We start from the raw sequence: 12,369 nt of genomic DNA on the forward strand, positions 1-12,369 counted from the left end.
GCTACACGTCTGGAAGAAAGATACAAAATTGGGGCTTAGGTAAGCCCCAGAGGGGGGAATGTAGAAGATTTTTGTTATTGGATTTAATGTAAAATAAGCTGTATATAAGACACTATTAGATATTGGCTGTTTGCTGAGGTTGTGTTTGCCCTGTGTAACAACAACGACTCATGAGTTTAATGTCTCGGGGAATAATTAACTCAAAAGGGATTTAATATTCAATATTCATGAATTTATGAATATGATTTGCCAGTTGTTCATTACGTATTAAAATTTTCCGATAGGGAAAATTGTTTAATTAAATACAAGTAACCCTTTATGAAATTGCTTGAAATTATCCTACTAAGTTTGTCCTGCAAATTAGTTATAGACTTTTCAAATCAATTCTCAATAATGGATTACTGCTTTACGAGCGCATGAGAAACATTAACTTTACTGATCAGGATAAGTTCAATATTTCAAATGGTCATACAGTTTACTTTACTAACATAGTAGCATAAGCAGTTAGGTAACGTTTAGATCGCAAGTTTCATTGACTTTGTGTATGTGGCAGAATAACAGATTCAACTCATTAAATGTCTTTCGGAGGTTTAATAAACACAGACTAAAAATAACACTACAATTCACACAGAAAGTACATACTAAATATGCAACAAGAGAGTAGAAGTATAGATATTAACGAAAGAATACATAAAAGAGAATAATGAATAGACTGAAATTAGAGAGAGATAAAAGAGAGATATGGGGGAGAGAGAGAGATGAGAAAGAGAGATGAGACAAAGCATTTAGAGGTAAAAACACAACTTTCCTTCAGTTCAACCAAATACGACCTTCACGGAGTTAATTTATCCCAACGGGAGAATAACACACCCTCTTTACAGCAGTAAGAAATAGAATACTTGCATTCTTTTTGGTTTCGTTTTGGCTTCTCGCTTGTGTGCGTATGTGTCTCTGCGTGTTCAAATGTCCTGCATGTCCGGCGGTCCTTTCCGAGGTTGGGAGGGAAGCGGCTGTTTGCTTTAGCGATGCTTCGTGTTCTTGAAGATCGGATTGTAGAAGAGAAGATTTTTGGAAGAGATGAGGCCTGTTTGGAGGGCCTGCATTGGTGGCATGGCTTGAGTGCCAGCCCCCGATGACGTGTTGGTTCAGCCAGAGAGAGAAGAGAGAGAAGAGTGTAAGAGGGAAGGAGGGCATCCGAGGTCCTCCTTTTATGGTCTGGCCGTAGTCCCACCCTCCAGGGTTAGACTTAACCAATGAGAGTGTTGGGATTTCCCGGCGGGAAATTCCTCAGCAGACTTTATTGCTCTTTGTTTGAAGGTTCGACTCAGTGGGTCTCTGAGTCTTCATACTATAATTAATGCAACAAACACACACTGCATTTTCTGAATAAGTGATATACCTGGAAGTGTAAGTCGTGAAGTGAGCATTAATTTGATAGGAGACATGACATATATGAGGTTATCTGAACTAGTACTTTGTTAAGACACAGACAAAAAGATGCAAAATACCATACAGAAGAAACATTTTACAAAACAATTATGTGTTTACATATAATGTCCTGGGGTGCATGTTCATTTATAGATGGTTTGTCTATAATTTGAGGCAAAAGCTCTGTGTCTCTGTGTCAAAAGCTCTGTGGCCACATTCTTTCCGGCCATAAAAAGATCTTATCAGATGGTTTCCAGGGTGACTGAAGAATCTCCCTCTGTTGTGTTGGGGGGAAGGTATGCTAGTGAGCACAACTTTCAAAACATATTTGTTAAATGTAACTGGCGATTGTGTGTTTGATTCGCCTGAGTCGCTACATAATCCCCCCTTTCGCTAGTTGTTGTCCCTCCTATGGACAACAACGAGCGATATCAAAGATTCAGGAAGATCAGACACACCATAGCCATGTTAGGCTCCAGTTGTTTGTGTCTCCGGAAGTTATGGTCGTTCCACGGCAGATAAGGCAGACAGTAGCCCAGTTCAGATCTCTGTGCTTGTGCAGCAGGTGTCGAGGCAGCAGGTGCCCTGACGGTGCGTCACCTGTCATCCAGAAGTCTTTTTGTGTGGTGCAGGTGTGCTGTGGGCTTTCTGCAGCCCTGGGTGGAACCATGTTCCTCGCAATGGCAAGTCAGTCCTTTAGGTCTCCTGCCTAGGAAGATGGACTGTGCATCTTGACACTTTTATGTCCTATGCTGACTAGGAACTTTTTAGAGGGTGCCTCGCATTGTGGCCAGGCTGGGTGCCTTCTGGTGATCCACTTTGGTTTCTCTGTTTCAAAGTTCAAAGTCATTGGGGTTTTGAGAATCCCTTCAGAGGCGGCCTTGTGTTCGTTTAAGGCCTTCTTTCTCAAATCACATGCATGACATAGTGTGGGGCTTGGCAGTATTGCCTACAAGATGACTAACTGGTGTTGGAGGAGAAGGTTCTTGAAGCTGGTGTAAGGTTAGGCAGAGGGCTTGGGCTCCTCCCCCCCTTTGCGTTTGTGTGCAGGGCTGGAGGAGCTTGCGCTGCTGATGTGAAGTTCAGGAGAGTACGTCTTTCTTTTGAGGATTCATTTGCAGTTGGTGATCAGTAGTCCAGGTTGCTCTCTCAGAACGATGCCCGAGGCTGGACTCGGTGTGATGATGTCTGGTGGTGGCTGGCCTCTGATTGTCTGGAGGCACAGGAGCATGATCACGGCCGCGTTTCTTAGGCATTTCCAGATCTGTTGCATGGCCTCAGTAGTGAAGTGGATGCCTCTGTCTGAGTTGATTCTCAGTGGCAATCTTGACAGGAAAAAGATGTGATTCATCAGGTGGTATGCCGTGGTCTGGGCGGTGTCGTTGGGTGCTGGTTGACACTCCACCCACTTGGTAAACTGGCACACCACTGTGAGAAAGTACTTTTTGCCTTTTGTGGACCTGGGCAGGGGTTCTACCCGGTTGATTTGTAGGTTTGACCATGGGAACGTGGTCCCTCTGTGTTGCAGTGGGGCTCTGTGGTTCGGGTTTGCTGGTTGGAACTGGCAGCGAACTAGCCCTTCTCTAACATACTCTGCTGCCTCTTGATGCATCCCAGGCCAATATGCCACCTGTTTCAGTGTGTCATGCGTGGCTCTGGTGCCGTGGTGTCCAGCACATGGTGTGTTGTGGGCGTACATTAGCATCACCCCCCTTTGCGACCGTGGCATTACAAGCTGTGGCGCTGTGTTACCATCGGGTGCAAACCAGAGAATGTTGTCCATAATACGCATCATGTGTCTGGAGTTATGTAGATGCTTGTGGCTAGAGTCATCAATGAGCTCAGAGTCAGTGATAGGGTGGTTGGAGGGGTCTGAGAGGTGGTCAAGAATTGACTTTATTGCAGTGTCAGAGGTTCGCATATCCGCAATATCGTTGTTGGAAATTTGCGGAGTTAGCGGTAGCAGCTGCAAGGCCGGCATTGTAGCCGGTGTCGATCGCTTGCTGTTAGTTAGCACTGCAACAATGGGGCTGGATGTGGGGTGCGGGGGTGCCCACATGTCGCCGTGTGGTGTGTTTTTACTGATTGTATTGCACAGTGGTAGACTTTTGGTTGAGTTGTTTGCCCACAGTGCAGGGATACTGTTCGTTGTGACAATGTCATTCAGCTGTAGATCATTCATGACCTGGGGGCAGAAGGTATCAGAGTCTTTGGATAGCTGAAATGTGCAAAGTAGCGAACTTGAACTTGGCTTTGGGGCTGAGGCTGTGTTGTCACAGTGTGCTGCAGGGGGTCCCGTGGCCTTTGTGACCTGGCAGTCTGGCTCTGTGGGAGTTCCCGTGACCTCTGTGACTTGACAGTCTTGCTCAGACGATGTGTGTGTCTGAAGGGGCAGAGGGTCACGCACTTGAGCCCAGACTTTCAGCTGTTTGAAGTCCAGTACGGGTTCGAAGCGGTCCAGCAGGTCTTTTCCGATGAGAAACGGATAAGTGTTCATAGGGGAGATATAGACTGGGTGTATCAGCCTCATAGGTCCAATTGTCAGGTGGATGGAAGCTACGTGCTTGAGCTGGATGTCGTTTTGGCTATACGACTGCACATTTAGCTTACAAGTGTGAAGGTTAAGGGTGCGATTTTTTCTCTGTGCTTCAAATCTGAGTCTTTCAAACAGTTGGGCGGATATAAGCGTGAGGTCGGAGCCAGTGTCAACTAGGGCTTCGAGCTTAAATTCCCTTTCCATAGTGATAGTCAGATAGAGTTTTCGAGCCATCCCCTTCTCGATTAGGTTTCCCAGGAGTCTTGGTGTGGGGACCTGTGTGTTGCTAGATAAGCCGTCTGGATATGTGTCAAGTGTCTCATTATGCGTGCAAACAATCAAAGCAGCGCTTTCTGGTACGCTGGGCTGTCCCATGATGCTGTCTTGATTAGAGGCTGTTGCTGTCAGCTGTAGTGAGTGTGTGCTGCTGACGTGTGGGGGTGCAACAGTTAGTACACTAGTCCGTGATTGGGGAACAGTGTTCAGGGTGGATGATTCAGTTGCAGGAAGGGCGGGAAGGTTGATTTCAGGTATCATGTCTAGTCGTGCTGTACCTGGTCCGTCCTTGTTGTCTTCCTTGTGAGGTTTCTGTCGGAGGAGCTCTTTCAGGATCTTTATGAGCTCTGTAACTTCAGAAGCAGCTACACTTTCTTTTCCAGACGTGGGTTCAGGTCTGGGCCTACCATTGTCCCGACGAGAGTGGCCTCTTCGCTGGCTTTCTGGGCGAGGCGGGTCCCAGGATCCTTCAGAGCGATCGCTCTGGTACCGTGGACGGTCGCCATTATGACCACGCTGCCCTCTGCTGGCTTGGAGTGATTTGGACTCTCTGTTGACGGGTCGGTAACTGTGGTTCTGTTTGGCGCCCTCTAGGGTTAGCTCTGGGTGGTGCACAGAGACAGGGCAGATGGTGGGCTGTTTTACAGTCTTTTCAGAAATGGTTTTCTGTTTGACGTAAGCTTTGTGAGCCAAGTCTCTTAACTGTTGCGTGCCCATGCTGCGCGGGCACGCCAGCACCCCCAGGTGGTAACTGATGGTAGGGTGCAGGTTTCGGAGGAAAAGAGTTTTGAAGTTGATGTCCTCCTCCATGCCTGGGTCGTTACGTGCCCCGAAGTAGGCACGTCGCAGTCTGTTATAAAAGTTCTGTGAGGTCTCACGTCGAGCTTGCTTGAGGTCCATGGCAGTGATGAACCCCTGGTCTGACTCGGGGTCGGAGTACTCACGAATTAGAGCTTGTCGTAGATGCCAGTAGTCCGCTTTGATGGCCTCTGGTTGTCGATCCAGAAAGCACCGTACATCACGATTAGACGTGGCCCTGAGCAGGTACAGTCTGTCCCAGTTGTTCGCGTGAGCGACAGTTTGCAAGTAAAAGTCTATGTCTTTTAAGTATGCGTGGACGTCGTGTCCTCCTGCCGGGTCTGGGCTGAAGGTAGGAATATTTCTGGCCAGCTTGTCAAGGTTCTTTGAAGCTTCGTGGCTGTTGACCTTGACTTCCTGGAAGGGCATCCTTTCCTCTGCTGCTGACGGGGATTCGTGGAGACTGGCGGGTGCTCTTTTAAACAGGGGGCTGTCGTTCCCCTTCGTAGCTCTTGCTTTGTGGCTAAAATGTGCGGAGTAACTGGTCAGGGGAAACTCTGTGTTGTGTGTTTCCCCCTTCCGGTAACGTTGCACTATATATGATTGTCTCAGTTCTCTTTGCACCATGTCAAGTTCATTTTTGAGCTCGTGTCTTTGCTGGATGAGCTCGTCGATCTCGGCTTGTGCCGACTGCAAATGTTTTGCATAGACTTTAGCTTTAATGTCTCTGTCTTTAAGTTCATCATGGGCTCTTTCCAGGAGGGATTCGCCACGCCGAAGCTTTTCGTCGAGGTTTTTCCTGGCGTCTTTCTCTGACTGCATTCGTCGGTCGGTGTCACGACGGAGCTCCTCCAGGGTCTCTTGAAGTCTTTCTATTTCTTTTCTTTGTTCTTTGTCTGTTTCGTCATCTTTCTCTGTGTCCAGAAGCTGATCTAGACGAAGCTGGGTGAGGGCTTGGTCTCTCCGGGCCTCCTCGGCTTGAAGCTTTAGCGTTGCTGCCTCCTGTTCCAGGTTGGCGTAGCTCCCTTCGCTTAGCCGTGCCTGTGCGATGAGGACGTGGGCGAGGCTTCCGAGGATCTTGGCCACTTCCTTGTTGGAGTAGCTGTGCGTGGGGTCGTGTGTCATCAGCTGGTCTAGCTCTGTGTCCAGTTGTCCCTGGTTCAGCTGCCCCAGACTTCCTTGACTGGTGGCCGTTAGCGCTTCCAGCCATGTCGTTAGGCGGTCCCACGGGACGGCAGGGCTGGGTGCACGGAACATTACTGCGGACGAAAGAAACACAGCACACACACACACACAGAGAGAGAGCCAATGCAAGCTTGTTCTAAGCTAACGAGCTATCGTACGGATAGCTGGGAATTTTGGCTAACTGATCTAGACAGTTAGATAATTAGACAATTCAGACAATTAGGTGGGCGGTAGCCCTGGGGGGTCACTTGGTGAACTGCTGCTCGGTCGTCCCGGGACTATCTAATTCTCCTTGGGGTCTCTTGGTGAACTGAAAGAAACACAAACGTGATAGTCCAACAGTGAGGATAGGAAAGAGCACAGTGGAAACAAACACAAGATGAATTGGTCTGTAATGAAAGGAATGTCAGCGTGCGCGCCGGGAGTATTAGGGAAAATTAATAGGCTTAATGCTCAAGATATACTAAAATTCGGCTTGTACTATGGGTTGTCCCATTTAGCTCATCCGGGGTGAATTGAGGTCGCTCAAGTGGAAACCCAGCGGTGTGGTTGGCCTTTCAAACGCTTCCAAACACCCACTGCCGTGTCCCCGGTCCCCTGCCACTCTGTGTCGCGTTGCGCCCACTCAAACAGCTTATGACTTTAAACACAACCCGACACACCAGTCCATCAACCGCCAGCCCGCGCAGCAAAATCGGAACGTCCCCAGAACCCTCTTTTTCAAGAGTGGCCCCGCTCAGGCCCCGGTTTAGGGATTAGTCCCAGAGATTGCCTTGCGTGCGTGAGCTGAACTGGTTGACTTCTTTGGAGTGTCGAATTGCTGATGTCGCCACTGCGTGCCACAGCCGCGGACAGAGATACAAGAAACCGAGACTCACACACAGCCGGTGCCGGTTACGTCGGTCGGGCCACCCCCCCTCTGGAGACCAGCCTGTGACGATTCTCAATGCACCTCGGACGCGTGAGCCCTACAATGGATACACACAGAGGGTAAACAGGTGGAATTAAAATGAATTAAAAGCTCCCCTGTTCACCGGATCAAAGGCCTTTTGATTGTAGGTGAGAAGGAAGTGGAAGTTTAAATATCAAGAGCAATTTAGCAAAAAGGCAAAAGTTTCTGTCAAGTAGTGATAAAACAAAAAGCACCTTTGATACTGTTTGTAATTACCAGACTGAGCTTTGTTCCCGATGGGAGGGGAAAAGAAAACTTTTGCAGAGAGAGAGAAAAAAAAATTAATAATAATAATTAAAAAAAAAAAAAAAAAAAAAAATTAATAATAATAATTTTTAATTAAAAATTTAATTAAAATTAAAAATTAAGATTAAAAATTGAAAATTAAAAATTAAAATAAAATTATAAATTAAATAAAATAAAAAAAAAATGAGATAAAAATAAAAATTAGAAGCTCAACTTAATTCAAATTAAATTCAAAGCAAGTTTAAATGAAATTTAACTAAGCCTGTAAGGAAAATCAAATAAAAGAAAGCCAATCAAAAATCCTACCCTATAACGATTAATCTCTAAATGGGAGTTATCCAAATAAAAGAATTAATCAGGAAGGGCGTAGGGATTTAGTGTTGCGCTGACTTAACAGGGTATAGCCACACGGTGGCGTCCTTCCTTCCAATTGGACTGTCTGTGACTTAAACCTAATTTCACTTTGGGTTAGAGGAAGTTATGTTTCTTTTTAAACTTCAAATTCGAATAAGGGTGTTTAATCAGCGAGAAAGGAGATTTGGTTGTTGCTAGAAAAATTGTATAAATGAAACTGTGTACAACAGTAAGCAATAAACAATTTATAGGCTCAAACTTATTTTGTTAAGGCGGAATCAAATAACGGAGAGTGAAACTATCCGAATTTATCCACACGATGGCGCTATTGCGCCCGCCCTAGACTAGAGTTAGTTAGGCGGAAATGCTCACCAGATGGCTTTGTCTGGTTCTAGAGTCGCCCTCTGGCGGTTTGCAAGCGGCGTTGCAATTTCTGAGTCGCCCTCTGGCGGTTTGCAAGCGGCGTTGCAATTTCTGAGTCGCCCTGGCGTTCTGCAAGCGGCGTTCCCTACACTTTACAGGCTTTTGCAATCATTTAAAAATTACTCAACGAAACGGGTGAAAAAAAACAGGAATTTATCGTCTGCCTATTCACGCATTTTACATGGACTCCAATAGACATTTATCAATATGGCTGACGGTTTTCAGCATCTCTGATTCAAATGTTTTAGGTCTCAAGTCTTTGGTTAGCTAAGCCAGACTTGAACCAGGAGTTATCGTTTATCTTAACGATATAATAATTATTCTGAGGCCCCTTATATTGTACAGGAGAGTCTCGTCCTGTCCCAATCTTCCGCACAGATAGAAACTTTTTGTAGTTCAGATCAAGCGGGATAACGCAACGTACGTGTCTACAGACATCATCAAAATCTCATTATTTTGATGGAACACATAATATATTGCTCGAGTCAAATGTATGGGTTTCCTACAATACATTTGTTTGGAAATCACGCGGATAAAACCTATTGCGCCTACGGCTGCAGGGGGTTTCGGAGATCACGCGGATTTTTATTAATATAATCCGGCTACTTCAACATTTCTCAGCATCTGTTTATGCTTGGGTTCGCCTTGCGCGTACCGTTCAATTCACAAAACAACACCAAAACAAAACGAAACAAAAACGCGCGTGCAGGTTATTAATACTCCAAAAATACACAATGAATAGAATATGAATATCATTCACACATACACAAACGTTTGAAACTTGCTCGCATTTTTCTCCACCAAATACATGTAACAACAACGACTCATGAGTTTAATGTCTCGGGGAATAATTAACTCAAAAGGGATTTAATATTCAATATTCATGAATTTATGAATATGATTTGCCAGTTGTTCATTACGTATTAAAATTTTCCGATAGGGAAAATTGTTTAATTAAATACAAGTAACCCTTTATGAAATTGCTTGAAATTATCCTACTAAGTTTGTCCTGCAAATTAGTTATAGACTTTTCAAATCAATTCTCAATAATGGATTACTGCTTTACGAGCGCATGAGAAACATTAACTTTACTGATCAGGATAAGTTCAATATTTCAAATGGTCATACAGTTTACTTTACTAACATAGTAGCATAAGCAGTTAGGTAACGTTTAGATCGCAAGTTTCATTGACTTTGTGTATGTGGCAGAATAACAGATTCAACTCATTAAATGTCTTTCGGAGGTTTAATAAACACAGACTAAAAATAACACTACAATTCACACAGAAAGTACATACTAAATATGCAACAAGAGAGTAGAAGTATAGATATTAACGAAAGAATACATAAAAGAGAATAATGAATAGACTGAAATTAGAGAGAGATAAAAGAGAGATATGGGGGAGAGAGAGAGATGAGAAAGAGAGATGAGACAAAGCATTTAGAGGTAAAAACACAACTTTCCTTCAGTTCAACCAAATACGACCTTCACGGAGTTAATTTATCCCAACGGGAGAATAACACACCCTCTTTACAGCAGTAAGAAATAGAATACTTGCATTCTTTTTGGTTTCGTTTTGGCTTCTCGCTTGTGTGCGTATGTGTCTCTGCGTGTTCAAATGTCCTGCATGTCCGGCGGTCCTTTCCGAGGTTGGGAGGGAAGCGGCTGTTTGCTTTAGCGATGCTTCGTGTTCTTGAAGATCGGATTGTAGAAGAGAAGATTTTTGGAAGAGATGAGGCCTGTTTGGAGGGCCTGCATTGGTGGCATGGCTTGAGTGCCAGCCCCCGATGACGTGTTGGTTCAGCCAGAGAGAGAAGAGAGAGAAGAGTGTAAGAGGGAAGGAGGGCATCCGAGGTCCTCCTTTTATGGTCTGGCCGTAGTCCCACCCTCCAGGGTTAGACTTAACCAATGAGAGTGTTGGGATTTCCCGGCGGGAAATTCCTCAGCAGACTTTATTGCTCTTTGTTTGAAGGTTCGACTCAGTGGGTCTCTGAGTCTTCATACTATAATTAATGCAACAAACACACACTGCATTTTCTGAATAAGTGATATACCTGGAAGTGTAAGTCGTGAAGTGAACATTAATTTGATAGGAGACATGACATATATGAGGTTATCTGAACTAGTACTTTGTTAAGACACAGACAAAAAGATGCAAAATACCATACAGAAGAAACATTTTACAAAACAATTATGTGTTTACATATAATGTCCTGGGGTGCATGTTCATTTATAGATGGTTTGTCTATAATTTGAGGCAAAAGCTCTGTGTCTCTGTGTCAAAAGCTCTGTGGCCACATTCTTTCCGGCCATAAAAAGATCTTATCAGATGGTTTCCAGGGTGACTGAAGAATCTCCCTCTGTTGTGTTGGGGGGAAGGTATGCTAGTGAGCACAACTTTCAAAACATATTTGTTAAATGTAACTGGCGATTGTGTGTTTGATTCGCCTGAGTCGTTCTTAGGGACCTTGACAACGTGCTTGAAAATGACATGTAGAAGATGCATGATGGACAGAAAAAGAACTGGGAAGGCTGTGACATATGAGCCAGGAAACCAACTGGAAAACTAGCTGAAGGTTGTGACCATTTTGGGAAAGCAGCTGGGTATGTATGCTAGGTAAACCAAAGAACTGGAGTTGTCTCCTGCAGGGGAAACTCGGCTTTGTTAATTTGAATAAAGTCTTTCTGAAATCAAATGATCTTTGGGAAATGGTTTTTGCAAGAAGAAAATTTCCAACACATTCATGATATGCACGCTCTTAAGGCTGTGCAATTGGGCAATTAGTTGAAAGGGGTGTGTTCAAAAAAATAGCAGTGTCTACCTTTGACTGTACAAACTCAAAACTATTTTGTACAAACATTTTTTTTTTTTCTGGGATTTAGCAATCCTATGAATCACTAAACTAATATTTAGTTGTATGACCACAGTTTTTTAAAACTGCTTGACATCTGTGTGGCATGGAGTCAACCAACTTGTGGCACCTCTCAGCTGTTATTCCACTCCATGATTCTTTAACAACATTCCACAATTCATTCACATTTCTTGGTTTTGCTTCAGAAACAGCATTTTTGATATCACCCCACAAGTTCTCAATTGGATTAAGGTCTGGAGATTGGGCTGGCCACTCCATAACATTAATTTTGTTGGTTTGGAACCAAGACTTTGCCCGTTTACTAGTGTGTTTTGGGTCATTGTCTTGTTGAAACAACCGTTTCAAGGGCATGTCCTCTTCAGCATAGGGCAACATGACCTCTTCAAGTATTTTAACATATGCAAACTGATCCATGATCCCTGGTATGCGATAAATAGGCCCAACACCATAGTAGGAGAAACATGCCCATATCATGATGCTTGCACCTCCATGCTTCACTGTCTTCACTGTGTACTGTGGCTTGAATTCAGAGTTTGGGGGTCGTCTCACAAACTGCCTGTGGCCCTTGGACCCAAAAAGAACAATTTTACTCTCATCAGTCCACAAAATGTTCCTCCATTTCTCTTTAGGCCAGTTGATGTGTTCTTTGGCAAATTGTAACCTCTTCTGCACATGCCTTTTTTTTAACAGAGGGACTTTGCGGGGGATTCTTGAAAATAGATTAGCTTCACACAGACGTCTTCTAACTGTCACAGTACTTACAGGTAACTCCAGACTGTCTTTGATCATCCTGGAGGTGATCATTGGCTGAGCCTTTGCCATTCTGGTTATTCTTCTATCCATTTTGATGGTTGTCTTCCGTTTTCTTCCACGTCTCTCTGGTTTTGCTCTCCATTTTAAGGCATTGGAGATCATTTTAGCTGAACAGCCTATCATTTTTTGCACCTCTTTATAGGTTTTCCCCTCTCTAATCAACTTTTTAATCAAAGTACGCTGTTCTTCTGAACAATGACTTGAACGACCCATTTTCCTCAGCTTTCAAATGCATGTTCAACAAGTGTTGGCTTCATCCTTAAATAGGGGCCACCTGATTCACACCTGTTTCTTCACAAAATTGATGACCTCAGTGATTGAATGCCACACTGCTATTTTTTTGAACACACCCCTTTCAACTAATTCAACTAATTGCCCAATTGCACAGCCTTAAGAGCGTGCATATCATGAATGCTGGGTCTCATTTGTTTTCTGAGAATCTACTGAACCTACTGGTATCTTGTTTGCCACGTAGCAATAAAAA

The 12,369-nt window shown here is 44.3% G+C and overlaps 1 protein-coding gene across 2 annotated transcripts in view; it reads left to right on the plus strand.

Moving 5' to 3' along the window:
- Nucleotides 1-12,369, plus strand: part of LOC137049234 (gastrula zinc finger protein XlCGF57.1-like) — a 295,468-nt gene that overhangs the window by 132,328 nt on the left and 150,771 nt on the right. The gene's annotated exons all lie outside the window — the stretch shown is intronic.

Source organism: Pseudorasbora parva, chromosome 20 (assembly GCF_024679245.1).
Source record: "Pseudorasbora parva isolate DD20220531a chromosome 20, ASM2467924v1, whole genome shotgun sequence".
NCBI lineage: Eukaryota > Metazoa > Chordata > Actinopteri > Cypriniformes > Gobionidae > Pseudorasbora > Pseudorasbora parva.